A 17378-nucleotide genomic window follows, 5' to 3' on the forward strand; every position below is an offset into this window, starting at 1 on the left:
AAGTAGTTTATTATATTATCCATATCCATGTTCTTAAAATATGTTAAATCAGTGTTTTCGATAAAATCAGAAGCATAATATGGAGCATTATAGTATTCACAGATTGTTCTAGGGGAGACATGCACTTCTATTCCCCGCACTTCAGTATGACTCTAAAAATCACTAGGTAATCACCTAGTTTCTTGGTCTCTAAATGATGCATAAAATTCTTGAACAACAGGGATTACAGTGGGTTCTTTTAAGGTTATACAAAATTGCTTCCACCTATGATACTGAGCTCATGTCCAAATCTCATTATAGAGATGCATCGACGAATCAAACCCCCTCTAATGAATAAAATTATTTCCTTGCAATTCTAAGAAAAACATTCAACATTTGGATTTGGAAATTTAGAGGGATTTACATTTTTTGGTGCCTCGTCTACATTAGTTCGTCTAGCTTTCCTAGGTGGCATGTTGCTATTGTTTTACTAGAAAAACTACAATAATCAAACAATGTATTCTAAAATAACCAATGGAAGAATAGTGAAGAAGAAACCCTTAACCTTGTTACGATGGTCTCGTCTTGTTTCATTTTATTCTCGTTACAATTGCTCTATGGATGTATAACTTATTACCTGCACAAAAGAAGAAGAAAAATAAAATTTTACAATAAAGGAAGAGAGAAGAAGGAAAATAAGGGTTTAAAAGTAAGAGGGTTTTAGTTTTTGAATTTAGAAGGCTTAGGAATGATGTTTAGAGGTTAAGAAAGGTTATATAGGGTGTACTTTAGGGTTAAAATTAGGGTTTAGTCTGACGGGTCGCGCAATGGGTTAGGTTAAAATTGCAGATTTTTGTAACGATGTCATAACATAGGGGTTCCATGTTGCAACACTCCTAGCAGGTTATTGTTATCATGACATCGAGGTTCGATGTTGAGACACACTTTGAAAATTTGTGTTTTCAGGCTACTGTCCTCGGTGTTGTGACATAAGGGTCATTGCGTCGCGACACCAAGCTGGAATTCTTGATTTTCATCCCCTGCTGTCAATGTTGCGACACAGGGGTTCCGTGTTGTGACATTGGCTCTATTTATGGCCCTATTTCTTATTTATCAAATTTTTTTGCATATAATATCTTGTCTCCTAATTACCCTAATACAATTAAATCGTAATCTCCTTATCTAATTATAATTTATGCCCTACTCCTACTTAATTAATAGTGTTTACGTTTATCAAAAATATTTACAAATACAATAATATACAACATAGTAATTATCTCATCTACAATGTTTTCACGTATGGCTGTTGGATTCATCCATCGACTCAGTTATGCATTGTCCGAATGTCTATTTTGGCGTTTGTCTATCTTTATTTGTCCAGACTCCATCTTTTCATTCAACTGTTCTTTGTTTTCTCGCTCTTTAGGCTTGCTTGTTCTACATGCACTTATCACAGAATATACCTTCCTTTGATCAACTTCTTTAGGGGTATTTACAGATATGTGGTAATAGTTACCCCCTAAATGTTCCTCACATCCCTTATTTTTTGAATTACCACATTTAAATATTTTTATTCTCATTATTAGTTCATTATTCTCTAAGCCAATGGTGGACCCAGGATTTCATGGTCTTCTTCAAAGTCTAGGATTACAAAATCTATCAGAATGATAAAATTACGCACTTTAACCAATACATTTTCAAGCATACCCTTTGGTTGTACCGAAGACCGAACAGCTAATTTTAGTGTGATATTAGAATTTTTAAGTTCCCCTAACTTGAGTTTCTTATATGTCGATAATGGCATTAAGTTAATACTGGCTCCTAAGTCACATAGGACATTGCTAAAGTGTATGTCCCCTATCCCTATAGGAATTGTGAAACTACTTGGATCTTTTAATTTTGGGGGAATCTTTCTGGTGATTATCGCACTACAGGATGCGTCTATGTTAATTTGTAGTCCACTTTTAATTTTCCTACGCCTAGCTATTATTTCTTTTAAGTACTTTGCATTTTTAGGAATTTTCTCTATTAGCTTGATAAAGGGTCAATCAACATTAAGTCATTTAAATAAGTTTAGGAAACTTACAAATTCTGCTTCATCCCTTTTTTGTTTGTCCTCTAACCGTGATGGGAAAGACAGGATTTGTGTTTTTCTCGACTTCTGACTCAACTGTCAATTCGACTACCATGTCAAGCTCTTCTTCAGGGTAATCTTCGTGAGGGGTATTTTCTGAAAGATCTTTCACATCTCCTTTTTCCTCCTCTTGAGTGGTTTCATTCGGGTTATTCAGTACTTTACCTGAACAGAGTGCAATTGCTTTCACTTTCTTTTTCCCGTCTTTTCGAGGGTTATTCTCAGTGTTGCTTGGAATATCGGTGTCAATTTTTCTTTTGATATCTCCCATCATGCTCATAAAATGGCTCATTTAATCTTCCAGGTTGGTCCATATAACTCTGGTTTGAGTGCACTTAGACTGCTCTTGTCTCACTTCCGTCCTCATTTACTGCATTTCCCCTTCTATGCGATCCAGCCTTTGACCGCATACAATATGGTCATTTGCCCTCACCTAATCTTTTTGCAAATAAGGAGGTTGGTAAGTATAATTTTTTTTATTCTGGGTAGCATTACCTCCTCCTTGGATTCCACTCCATCTCAAGCTCAGGTGATCTTCCCATTCAAGATTATAAGTGTTTGAATAAGGGTTTCCCCCTATTCCCTATGTAATTCACGTCATTGGACTGGTTCTTAGGATATTGACCTATCATCCTAACTGCTTCATTCATCATAGGTCTGGTCGATGTTAACTCTAATAGATTAAGCTTGTCTTTCTCATAGACAGCTTTGGTCGTAAGTGATATCAAACTATAGGTAAACCTTTCATTTGGCCACTAGCAAAAGTTCATGGCCATATTCTCTATCAGCTAATAGGTGTCCTCATATGTTCTATTCATTAAGGCCCCTTCTACCACTCGATCTAGTCCTAACCTTGAGTTTCCATCTAACCCGCTGTAGAACATCTACAACCTTAACCATTAAGGCAGACCATGATGAGGGCATCTCTATACAAGTAACTTATATTGCTCCCAAGCTTCATAAAAGTTCTCTCCTTCCATCTGTTTGAAATTGGTAATATCACTTCTCAGTTGGGCAGTTTTATTGATAGGGAAGAATTTGAGAAAAAAAAATTTCACAAGCTCATTCCATGTGGTAATTGATCCTGGTGCCTGCGAGTCTAACCAACAAAAAGCATTATCAATTAAGGAGAAGGGAAACAACCAAATACGAATAGCGTCATTGGTGACCCCATTAAATTTGAATGTATCAAAAAGTTGGAGAAACCATTTTAAATGTTTGTTAACGTCCTCCATCATCATCCTTCTGAACTGAATGTTTTTCTAAATCATCTGGATCATTGTCAGCATTATTTAAAAAATTTTCATAGTTATCGTCGATCTTATGATGTTGCCTTGTACTAAGTCTAGATTTGGTAGCACGTAGTCTCTAAGTGTACTATCTTCTTAAGCCATGGGCGACTCTACCAGTAATTGGTGTTGTGGTGATGATGGGTCTTGTATTGGTAGATCATCGACCAGCGAATTATCACGTGGTAGATCAACTGCAACAGGCGAGTTATTTTGCATCTACTTTTGTTGTTATTGTCTATGATTGCGGCATATGATTCTTTTTGGATCAATAGTTGGCTCTATAGGTATGCCTTTACTCCAATTCATACATTGAAATCCACAAAGAAAAAATATGTTAGAAAATTAAATAAATTATTAAAAAATAAAAATTGTATCTATAATTCGAGAAAATTTTCTAATTATCCTATTAAGCGTAAAAATTAAAATTAATCTGATGGCAAAGCCTCCGCGGCAACGATGCCAAAAACTTGACCGCCTCTCGGCATACTGTGGTCGGGAGTGAGAATACTGCAACTAAATATAAGAATTAAGGTGGTGTCCACAAGTATATGGTTCAGGTTGTAATATAGTTTTATACAACGAAGTACAGGAAGTACTCCGAGGATCATACCTAAAAGGGGCTTGATTAAACTAATATTAATTCCTACACTAACATGTCTAATTAGTACTTTAACCAAATGTTAAAGAAAGAATATAAAATATCAAAAAAAACTACAAATTGTAAATATTATCATATCTAAAGGTAAAAGACTAACTCGTTTCAATGTTCATAGTTAACTCTTATTTCGGGTTCTATCCAATCAACTAGTCATTAACCTAGCAGGGCCTCTCGACCTTCCACTAACCTAATGAGTCACCAAGCACTACTTATCTCTCGATGTCACTGGTCAGATGGGTCAGGGTAGTTTTCACGGTACACTTTACTAATTTCGAGTTCATATCTACCTACATGACTTCCTAGGGTTGTCATGACTAGGGTTCAAGTTATAAGCTATGGTATTTATAGGCCTAGGTTAGCAGCCTCATCTTGACCTAAAACAGCTGACTAAACTTCATTAAATTGTGCTGTAAAAACAAAAACACCCTTGCTTCATTAAATGGCCACGTCCCATCAGTGTCGTGGCACCCTAAAGCCTGTGCCGCGACACTGATGGCAAATTACTTCTTTGGACATGTCTTCAGAGCTGTGTCGCGACACCCTATGGTCAGTATTGTGACATCCTCTGCAAGTGCTTCTTGTGTACTATGTTGCGACATCCAAGCTCCGTGTTGCAACATAATGTGCAGTTGCCCTGAAGTGATGTCCTGCACGCTCACCTAACATGTCAATCTATATTTAGGTCTAATTTAGCCCAATATATCATATAAACACCTAAGTAACATCCTAAGATAAGGCTTAGAATTTTGGACTTCACAAGTAGGGGGTTCGCTAGTGGTACGGCAAACTGATGTCTACCAGAAGACTTTTAGCAAAGTTCGTCAGCAAGTTTGACAAGCAGTGTACGCCTAAGGACGTGGTAAGGAGGATTCGCTAGTGTTAAGCGAACTACGGTTTGCCAACAAGTTTAGTGAACTAGGGGTTGCCAATTGGCTGGCGAGCTAAGGTTTGCCAATTAGTTTGGTGAACTGGAGTTCACTAGTATATGTCGAGTTACACTTGAATTAGGAAGTTGACTTGTTTTCCTATTAAAACACTACCTATGCACGTAACCTTTTTCCTAAGTCAAGTAGGGTATCCTAAGAGTACTAAAACACTTAGTGCCTATAAATTAAATCATTTCCAAGAAAAGTTCTCTCATTGATTATTCTTTTGTCAAGTCTTTGTTTTGAGCCAGTTCTTACAAACCAAGGTAAATATCTATTATGTTAGGGTTAAGTGTCTAGGAACTAGGTTCGCTTATCTATGAGAATTCTACGTGTTTTGTTTGTTAAATAATATGTATATGTTTATGTATGTTGCAAACTAGCTAGACCATCCTTCAACAAGGATAAAGGAAAAAGTAAAACTTGTTTAAATTCACATCAAATCAGTGAGTGTTCAGGGATCGCCACTTGTATACGAACCAATTTGTTTTTTGTTTTAAACTCCATATTTTAAAGCATACATTTATGTTTCCTATATATTCACTGAGTTTTCAATGAGCTCACCCACTCCTCTCTTACTTCGTAGGTAAGTAGGTTGCAGAAAGTAGTGGCGAGGTGAGTGATACAAGCGAGGCTAATCAAGATGGCTACCAGCAAACCCTGGGAAAAGGCGATGTGGTTATATTTTGGAATTAGATTTTTATATTAAATTACTACATTTTTATTTAGACTCAAATTCTTTAAGTTCATTTTCTTTTCAACTTTGCAAACCATGGAAGAAAACACATGTTTGTTTGAATTCATTTTAGTATGAATAAAGTTCTAAGTTTCATTATCCTTCCTTTTGTATGTGTCCTGTTATGTTCTTCAAATTTTGACTAAGTATGACTTATCCCCTTAGGTGAACCTATTATGTTATTAGCGAACCTATGTTGTTAGGCGAACCTATATTGCTATGCGAACCCATGTTATTATGCGAACCTATAATGTTATGTGCAAACCTATGTTGTTATCCAAACCTTAATATTAAGTTCTAAGTACTTGTGTATTTTTTTTTAAATATGGGAACCCTAAAAATCTCTGTTTATTACTTCATGCGAACCCTGAAGTCTTTATTGTTTGTTAACATGTGAACCCTTCCTCTTTATGTAGATTTTATATGATCGCATGTTTTATATTTCAAGCATGCTATTATGACATTTTGTTGCATTGTGATAACTTAGAACATTTTTATGCTATAAATATGTGGTGTGTTGGAGGTTAGGTTGGGAGTTAATGGAGAGTCACTCCGATGGCTAATGCGGTACATTGGATTCAGGTAGAACCAACTCTGCCGGGTTTGAGATGTTACAACCTAAATTACTAATTTTATTCCCTAGGTACTAATGATAAAAACTAAGTTAAAACATAATTAAATTTCTCTCAACAAGTTCATTAAGTACAGAAATTGGTTTAATCTATTACAACGAATTATGACAGATCAACAATCTCTCAAAGTTGTGTTAATAACTCTATCGGTGCCATCAATTTATATAAAGAGAAAGTGGAACCCTTGTTGAATTGTAGAAGTTTATTTAAACTAGAAAAACAACTTCCTACTTAGAGTAGGAGTAGATAGGATGGCATTCCCTAGTATTCCTACTAGGGCTGTTGCTCGTTCATATTCCATTAGGGGATTTTAGGCCTTTCTCACATCGGGTCCAATCATGAGTACTTCCTGCACTTTTCGACCCAGTACTTTGTAATTTAATCCAACCAAATTTTGTTTTTCTCTTTCCCAAAATAAACTTCAATATTTTATATTAAATAATTTTCTCATCTCAATTTTACCCTCGATAAAATTATGACAATTTTACCCATGATAAAATTTTTGAGAAAATATGTTTAATATTTCACCACTCAACATGTCCACTATGACCGGATGGTTTATTTTTATCTTATGGCTTTAAAATAACTCAAAAATATAAACGCATTCTTTTGGTCATTTTTTCGTAATACATGTACATTTGTATATGTATCATTTCTCATTTTCATTTTCATTTCCATTTCCATTTCTATTTTGAGAAACTTACATTCATTTCCAAATGATTCCATTTCTCCATTTAGGAGAAAACCATAATCATTCCTCAATTTTTTTTCATTTCTCTATTTCTATTCATTCTGCTCATTTCGATTCAAACACGTAACTCATTTCTAGTTTCAACGAGCTAGCAAAGGGATCGATTGGACATATGCAATTACGGCTCAAATGATTTATAATTAAGTTCGAGCTTTTTGCCTATTAATTATAAACTCTTTTAATCACGAAGTCATTCCACTATAATATCATGACTGAGCTTTCCCTAACAACATACCATTACGAAAGCATCTACTTAGTTCTCATATAATGACCTTGTCAGAAGTGTGTTCCTCTCATAGGATATCCTTAATCCCTTTGGGATATTGCTCTCCCAATATGATCCTATTTTATCTCATAGCAGCCATTACATCTTTCTTCATGAAAAGTCAATTACTATTAAATAGTAATCAAGTCATTCATCACATTGACGAACAACCATGCCATATTTACTTTTCATCAACCATGTAACGCTAATGAAAGGATATCATTTACCTATGTCTTGGGCTATGAATTCCACTATTGTGAATGGCACTACGTACTGCAGAAGTTGTACACCCAAAGAACCAGCTTTTGGTTCCTTATCTATTCGAACTCAGGCTTTTACTTACATCAAAGTGTACGAGTTACAGATATATAGTCTGTCATCCACTCAGGTTTTAGGTATGCCACACTATGAACGTTACAAGTGAATAAATCCATAAACAGATTTAGGATCTATTCTGCTTGGATCCAGTCTAATGTTCTGTTAGTCTAGTTAGTCATATCTATGTCTGTATCGTTTGGGAGTCATCAGCTTCGATGCCCAAAATAAAGCATCTCCCCAATTGAACTTGATAGATGACATATTAGTCTTTCAATCGGTTTGCTCATTTTCGATTAGACTAAGGACAAGTTTAGGTTCATCTACTAATACAAGTTATCTTTTCGTATTATGATCTGACCATGTAATACCGCTTAGTATTAGTTAAACATTAGACAACCAATTAGCAACATTTACTTCCATTTTGATTTGCGTGCAAAAACCATATAAGGAAATAATACAAAGTATTAATGTAATTCATGAATAATTTATTTACTAATCTGTTCGAAGAAATTAGAAGTGTACATTGACGAAAATACTATACTTAAGGCACCAGATCCAACATGAATTCCACTATTGTGAATGACACTATATATTGCAGAAGTCATACACGTAGCGCACCAGCTTTCTATTCCTAATCTATTCGAACTCAAGCTTTTACTTACATCGAAGTGTATGAGTCATGCATACATAGTCCATCATCCACTCAAGATTTAGGTATGTCACATTATGAATGTCACAATTGAATAAATCCATAAACGAATTCAATATCTATTTTTCTTGGGTCATGTTCAATGTATTATCAATCCAGACAGTGACATCTATGTCTCTATCTTCTAGAAGCCATCCGTTTCAATGCCCAAGACAAAGCATCTCCCCAATTGGACTTGATAGATGGGATATTAGTCTTTCAATTGGTTTACTCATTTCCAAATAGACTAAGGACATGTTTAAGTTCGTCTACCAATATAAGTTGTCTTTTTATATTACGATCTGACCACGTAATATCGCTTAGTATTAGTTAAACATTAGACAACTAATGAGCAGCATTTGCTTCCATTTTGCTTTGCGTGCAAAAACCATGTGAGGACAATATATAAAGTATTAATGTAATTCATGAATAATTTTATTAATTAATCTATTCAAAAATGTCACATCCCAAAATTCTAGTTGTTGTTGTTATTTCATTAACAAGCAATTGAAGTGGTCTAATGGTTAAGCACCTTAAGTAACTCCTAAGTGAACCAAGTTCAAGTCTCCATGTTCTATTTTTTAAAAAAATTAATTAAATGATGGTCAACTTAGCCACGCAAACTATACATGCATAGATGTAACTCCTTTTTCAATTTTGTAACATTTTTTTCAAAGCTATTCATATCATTTTTTGAAACTCCCATATTTATTCCATCATCAACTCATTCTAACTCCATTGTCTCCTCGTGAATGAGATGTTGGGAGTTTGAATTTTGATTTTGAATTGGGTAGCTAGTGTTGTCATCCTTTAATAAGCATTTTGGTTAAAAATATTTTTTGTTTGCCATCAAATTCTCTCTTTTTCTCCTCCCTATCCACCACTGTGAGCCACCCTCCTTTGGAAGTTCTCCACCATATTTCTTTCATTTTACTACTTCTGTTTGTTGTTTAACTCTTCTGCTCCACCATTCCACTACCTTTGGCTGCCTATAACCACCATATCACCACCACAAAAACCACATTGTGCTAATACTCTTATTCATCTTTCATTTTCTATAACCATTCTTGTTCATTTTTCTTTCTCTTTTCTTCTCTAGATTTAATTACTTGGTTATTATCCTTCTTCTATTTAATATCATTTCGAATCTTCTCCATAGACAACCACTGTGCACTATCGTTCGCTGCTTTTGACCACCATCGACAACCACCGTATTTTATCTATTACTTCTTTTTTCTCTTTTCTCTTTTTCTTTCACCTTATTATTTCATTTTAATCTCTACTTATTTTGATTTATTCTTCTTTTCTTTTGATGTTTAGATCCTCACACTAATCTAGATCATCAACATTTGTAGTAGATCTTTTCTGACTATTAGAAATAAAAGAGTAAGTGTTAAGGTGATGTAAGTTTATTTCAACTCTATGAAGATTTGATTGATGGAGAAAGGTTGAATAATCTTTTAATCAAGTATTTGTTTTGGATTGAAGGTGTGATATGAGAATCATAGTCCTTTTGGTGTTCTAAGAGAGTGTTTTGGTTTAAGGAAATTAAGGGTAAGTGTTTGTTATAAGTATGAAGAGTAAGTTGGTTTGTAGTCAATTTCTCCTTTGGGTTATAAGCGATTTTCTTATTTCCAATATCATTTCGTTAGGTCCAAAACAAGTTCTTATTCATTGGATCTGAAGAATTCGAAATCAATTTAGGATTTATGATAATTTAAAGTGTGTATTTTATACAAGTTAAATACGTAAGGAATTGACTATAAATTATCGATCTATTATACAAATGAAAACATAATGATTTTGTTATTTCAAGTGAGTAACTTTGTGGTTATAAGGTAAGTTATTCTTACTTGAGTTTTTAAGATAAGATGTGATAAATATTGTTATGTATTGAAAAATACTTTCTAAGCTCATGTTATGCAAAAATCATGGCTATTTGATTGTCATGATAACAAGGATTACCATGGATATTGAAACTTATATGGACATGAAAGCATGATTATCATGTCTACTAAATTGCTATGTGATTTGTTTGCTATGATGCATTACATGGGGTTGGGACATGTGTAAAAAGGAAGATGTGGCAGTAATAATCTGCAAAATTGGTGGTTTATCCACAACCTACATGTTTTGGTAGCTTGTCTATGAATTTGGTGGCTTCGTCCACAAATATGTTGGTGTCTTTTGGATGGTAGAGTTCTGAGAAACTCCTTTTGGTGTGTAGCGGTAATGGGTAGGATGTTTTAAAAGAAATTGCATAACGGTCTTATCAAAATTGCATTGTCATAATCATGTGCATAAAAGTTGTAATTTTGTATATTGTGTATATGTTTATTGATATTTAATTTGTTATAAAATTCACACTGAACTTTTTAGCTCACTCTTTAGTTTTCATAAACTTTTCAGATGATTCACAAGTGTAGGACTTCAATTCAGTATATGGATGGCTCTCTCAAATGAAATATTTTATAAAATGGTTAATAAACTTTTTGGGTTGTTATTTTGACATTGGACTATTTATGGGTTTTATAATTTATAAATTGTCATGCATGCATGATAGATGAACTTATAAGTGTTTTAAATTGTTATTGTCAAATATTTTAATGATTTTATCTAATTTTTAATAAACTTAAAATTTTAACTTTTTTTCCTACGTATTTTCAAAGTCCCCTGCGAAATATTTTACCAAAATCATTTTTAAGGAATAATTAAAATTGATGTTGCAAATTATTTGTTTTAATAATATAAGATAATAACTCGATAAAACAATGAACTTTTCAAATATTTATGTTTTAATAAAGGTTTTTCAAAAACTAAATTATTTAGTATTTATTTTAAGTTTTCAAAAAAACAACTTTAATATAGTTGTTTTTAACAAGTAAAATTTTTTCAACGGATTTAATGTGGCTTTCGAAATTTGGTCATAACGTCTAGTTCGGGTTTGGGGGTTACAAAAAAATTACAAGTGTACTTGAACGAAAATACTACACTTAGGGCACCATATCTAACACTTTCCTAAATGGCTCAAGAGAAAATATGCAACAACTGAACCTGAGGAGTAACTTGATTATGAGGAGGAATAAGATCCTAAAGAAGAACCTATTCAAGAGACTATTGAAGTGCCCATTTTTGCAAGCACAAAAACCATTCTTGCAAGTTTCAAGGAACAAATGGTTGATGATCTCACTTTCTCTATAAAATCACACAACCATTTCATTGTGAGCCTAAGAGTTGAAGTGAAGAAGATCCAAAAGATCAAGGATTGTGGCATAGCCCTTCATAATGATTTGCTTGCACTCCCTCAAAACCAGTAATTTGACATATTTTTACAAACAAGGGGAGCATATTCTGAGGACTTGCTATTGCTGCTGAGAGTTGTTCTAGTTCTATGACTTTTCTACTTTATTTCAAAACTTTGAAATGTTGATTTTTTTTTTCAAGGGTCTTGAACTTTCGAACATTTATAATGGTTAGATATTTCTAAATTAGTGCACATTACTTATCCACTTCTTACTTAATTATAATTATAGTATTTTGATTATTTATGTAAATTCTAGACAAAGCATTGATGATTAATTTACTTAATTATGTTCTAAGTTAAATATGTCAAATTAAGGGAATTGTGTTGAAAGGGAGCTATAGTTGATTGGTTAATTAGCTTCCTGCCTTGTTTGGTTTTGTTCAAAAAAATTACCAAGGGGGAGATTGCTAAGGCAAGTATTTAAGGTGGAAACAAAGTCATATTTGCCATATTTGAAGTAGGCAATCTATTAAAACAAAATCTTTGGGCTATGCTAATATTGTGGAAACATTCAACTCAATGAAGACCAATTCATTTGGAGGTAGGCCCGAAAAATGGTCTTGGACAAAAAACATGTCAGGCCTCGAATAAAATTTTTTTGGCTCGAGCTTAACCCGACCTAAATTTGCCTAAATTTTTTTCACTATTGTTTAGTGTTGTTTTGCTGTCATTTTGATGTTATTTTGTTGTCATTTTGCTATTGTATTGCTATTATTTTGTTGTTATTGTTTGGATATTGTATAACTCTTATTTTATTATAATTTTTGCTACTATTTTAAAGGCATTTGCTTGTTAAGTAGTAATTATCTTAGTGTTATTTAAGTATAAAAATTTTTTTAATGAAATTTTAATTTATTAGGAAATATTTATTTTAATGTTTTTAGTGTATTTGATGTATTATATTTTTAAAACTTGTTTTTATATAAAAATTAATAAGGTCGGGCCGGATCAGGCTCAAGTTTAGCATTTTTTTATTTGGGTTGAATTTGGGCAAAAATTTTAAATCCATTTTTCAGGCCAGACCCGGACCTGAAATTTTATATTAGCCCCACCCAACCCATGATCATGTCTAGGTTTATGTGCTAAATATTTGATAGCACTTATTAGTTTATAATGGAACATTATTTGTAAGAGTGCATTTGAGATAGTAAAACTTTTTGTTGGGTTTTACAAGCTAAGTTCTTAAGGAAAGAATTTAATTGTGAGAAATTTAGTCTTTGAGTCGAAAAGTGAGAATTCTATATTAGGAAGTGATGGACTAAGGTCATTTGTTGTATTGAATTCGAAGATCGTGAATTCATCTTACTAAACTAGATTCTGCAAATGTAAAGAAATCGAACTGTATAATCAATTCTTTAACCGCTGTTTTTCTATCGTTTATTGTAATAACATCAAAAACATCCACTTCCGCTGTTATGTATATTCATAGCATATTATTAACTAGTTCTAGTAAATAACTATGTTATTAAAAAAAACAAGTAAGAAAAGTTAGAAAACTAAATCCTAAGAAAAGGTAATTTTGTTTCGGACTTAGTGCTGTAAATAGTGGAAGTAAGTAACTAGATGGTTTTACAGTGACTTAATTAGGCTCTTTAATCTTTTAACATGTTTTGGCTTTCTAAGTCTTCAGCATGTGGATGTGCTCCACTTGGATCTTCCACTTTATGTGTTGGGCCAAACCTCCATCAAAACCGTATATTCTTTTCCTTGCTTTTGATGGTTTATGACAATCAAAAATTGGCAACGATCAAAAGCTGAAAACACATCTTAATTAGGGATTTAATTAACACTGTGAATATTTAAGCAGTTGTAACTTATTCATCCATCACCAACATATCATATACATAATACAATAACGATCCACTAAATCTAATTAAGGTTAAAACCCTAAACTCATACAATCACTTTTATCATGTGAATTATATACTCTCTTTTCTTTTTTTTTTAATATCAGTTCCGAATATGATTGACCCAAATAATTGGATTATCGATTAGTCCAAAATTTGCGGTATCATACTGTATGCTATTTCTGATAGAACTAGATAAGATAAAGAGATTTTATATGTCCTAGATTTTGTTTTGGCATAAATAAATGAGGTTGACACGTAAAGGGGAAGTCCAGTTTTAGAACTAGCTTTTAGTTTTGACAATTCAGAAATTTGTTTGCTTTATTTGTGTGAGCTTAAATGCTGTGGCCATTCCTGCCTGCCCTAGTTATTGACTTGGGAATTTGCATGCCAATTTTTTCATTCTAGCAATCAGTGTCCCAAACCTCACTTAGCCCCACTATGCTCTACCATTCTTTTCGGCATCAATCAATTTTAAATTAGACTAACTGTTTTTATATATTCATATTGATAGGTAATATATATAATATAAGTAATATGATGTTGATTAGGTCTTAAGAATTTTTAGATTTTAAGTTTAAATCTTGGTTAACAAATCCATCATGTCATAATTCAAGGCAAAATGAAAAATGATCATTCCCTGAATTGGACGTTTGCCCTAATTATTTGTTTATATATATTTCATTCATGGTAGTACGATTTATTTAATGTTATTAGTGAAATATGAAAGAAAAGCAAGCAGGAAATGAAAATGGGGAGAAGGGGTGGGTTTAGATTGAGGCACATGATGGGAAAGGGAAGGAAGCAAGGCAATCTAAGGGAGGGGATATGGATGAAAGGAAACTGCAAAAGCAAAGCAAAGTACTGCTCCTTTTAACTCTCTTTTACTTTGCGACTCTTATAGGCAGCAGTTGCCAGCTGCCTCAAAAAGATGCCAAACAGTACAATGCGCATTCATCCATCGCCCTTGAGACATGAACAGCCCCCATCTCTTCTCTTTCACCTAACCCAATCCTCGCTTACTCACTTGCATATATATGCGTCATGTAATTATATATAGTTATACACAAACAGGTCGTATGTAACGCTTACCGAGAATTTACGAGGAAAATCTCATGAGTTAACATCAAAGCTGATAATCAGAGTAGAACGGGAAGGATGGTTAAGCTTCTCTCTCTCATCTCACTGCTAATTAGTCAGCCCTTTTTAAAGCTAAAGCAGAAGAAGAAGCAGAAGCAGCAGCAGCCTAGCTATTTCAAAACCCTTCAATGGGGGGACCTCTCTCATTCTCTTTCATCATTTATTCAGATGAAAGGTCCTCATGCATGATGCTCCACCATTTTTTTTCATTTTTTCTAATATACTATTTTCTTTTCTTTGCAGCCAATAAATTAAATGTTAATCAGTGTAGTAGTAGTACTACTCTTTATTATTATTATTATTTCTTTATTACAGTCTGGTAAATTTGTATTTAGAGATGCAACTGTGGAGCTAACAGTGACGAGAGAGGGTGAGGACCACACTCCGCCTAGGGTACCCCTCCCCTCTGCCATCTTCATCCCCCCCCCCCCAAAACCACATTCTCACACAATTTCACAATGATCCAGTTGGCGGTTATCTTATTTCATATTTCTTTTGCTGGCTTTTTGTCCCCTTCCTTCTCCCTCTTTTATTACCTTGTAGAGAGACAAGACATGATAAGTTATGTATTGTATTGTTTCTTTTAATGTTTCAATAATCTGTTTATATATATGTTGACACCATTTTTGATGAAAACGGGGTCGACTTGGGTTTTGATGAAAACGAAAAAAAACGGGAGTCGCCACCAATCCTTTTTGGGGTGTGATTGGGTCACCTTGGAAAGAGGTTGTTTTTAATAAATAATTTGATCTTATTAAAACAACGGTTTTGGTCTACGAAATTTAGGAAACGGGTTCGGGAGTCGGTTACGTACGAGTAAGGGTTAGCACCCTCGTAACGCCCAGAAATTGGTACCTAGTTGATTATCTAATGTCTTGATGTCGAAAATTGAGAACTTGAAAGAATTAAAAAAAATACGATCCTAGCATTAAAGTTTTGGAAAAAGAAGTATATTTCACGTTAATCGAGAAAGAGAATCATATCCAGTAAGTTAGAATACAATGTCTCAAACTCCCGATACGCGAATAAAAAATGCTTATTTAAAAGATATTTTAGCCATCTCGGATTTAAAATGAGATCACGACCAGTAAGTTAGGACGCGACTCTTTTTAAGATCCCGGGATCATTTAAAATTTGAGCTTGAAAAGATTCGTGCATTTAGATTTATTATGAAAATCGAAACCCAGTAAGTTAGGGTACGACCTTCTCGAATCTAAATACAAGATTTTGCTTATTCAAAAATCATAATTTATGCATCGAATAAAATTAATCTAACACGAAATAAAACACAATGTCAATATCGAACAAAACAAAAATGAATACGATGATGTAACATAAATAATATGAGTAATAGCAAGGAAAATAAATTAGATAAAAGGATAAACCAATAACATACAAAATAACAATGCGTATAAGGAAATAAAATTAAAATATTCATTCAAAATAATAATGAAAATATAAATAAAGAAATAAATAAAGAAATGAATAAGGCTATAAAAATATAAAAGATATATATGTGTATATAAATTATAAAGTATGAAGACATAAGTACATATGTATAAATGAAAGTACGTATGTGTATATATATTTCGTAAAGATAAAAAGAGATACAAATATGCATATTATAAAGTAAAACAATGTAAGTATGTTCATATGGAAAAATATATATATGCATGTGAATTATGATAAAATAAAAAAGAAAAAAAATATAAAAGTATACATATTTTAATACGTAATATATATATGCAAGTATGTATATACATATTCGTGAAAATTTTAAAAATGTATATAGATATATATATATAAGTTATAAAATATAAAAATATATAAGTATGCGTATACATATGTATTCATAAAAATTAAAAACCATATGTACGTATATATATTAAAAAAATCGTATGTATGTATATATATATAGGAAAATAATAAAAAGGCATATAGATATATATAGACATATATATATAAATTATAAAATATAAAAATGCGTTTGTATGTATATATAAATAGATTATAAAAATGTATGTACAAGTAGAAAGCATATATATAGATATATACATATATAGAATAAAAAAATACAAAAAATACAAAAAACAAAGCTAATCAATATATTAACCCAATAGTAACGAATAAATAAATAGGCAAATAAAACTAATAATGATAATAAATAATAATAATAATAATAAAACTAATTTAATAATAATAGAAATAACAATGACAGGACTAAATTGCAAATAAAACAAAATCTCAGGGGATAAATCAGAATCAAATAAGGCAAAGGACCGAATTACACTACGCTAATGAAACAGAGGGACTGAAATAGTAAATATCCCGTACTCCAAAACGCATCATTTTGCGTAGGACTAAAATGAAACAGGATTAAAGTTATGCGACAAAATTGAAAGATAAAAAAAAAATCGATTGTAAACAAATAAAAATGGAGAAGGACTAAAAGGGTAAATAACCCAAAAGTTGAAAACGCGCGGATCCTCCCTGGAGCGGGCCGGGTCGCGCGCGGGTTTCCCTTGCCGAAACGGAGCCGTTTTGAAATGATTATTTAAACCCAATTTTTTTCTAGCTTCATTTTCTGCTTTTTTCTCAAAAAAAAAACTGAAACCTCTCTTCCTCACTCCCTCAAGGCTTTCGGCCTTGGATTCAGGCCTCCGCCGCGCCACCTCCACGGCCAGTGGCCGGAGTTGCGTGAAATGGGC

At 32.9% G+C, this 17378-nt stretch overlaps 1 non-coding gene across 1 annotated transcript; it reads left to right on the top strand.

Moving 5' to 3' along the window:
- The first annotated feature begins 3019 nt into the window (after nt 1–3019).
- LOC121219707 (small nucleolar RNA R71) lies at nt 3020–3126 on the top strand. The gene has a single exon (XR_005916598.1). It is a non-coding gene; the product is annotated as a small nucleolar RNA R71 (small nucleolar RNA).
- The last annotated feature ends 14252 nt before the right edge of the window (nt 3127–17378 follow it).

This window comes from Gossypium hirsutum, chromosome D07 (assembly GCF_007990345.1).
Source record: "Gossypium hirsutum isolate 1008001.06 chromosome D07, Gossypium_hirsutum_v2.1, whole genome shotgun sequence".
NCBI lineage: Eukaryota > Viridiplantae > Streptophyta > Magnoliopsida > Malvales > Malvaceae > Gossypium > Gossypium hirsutum.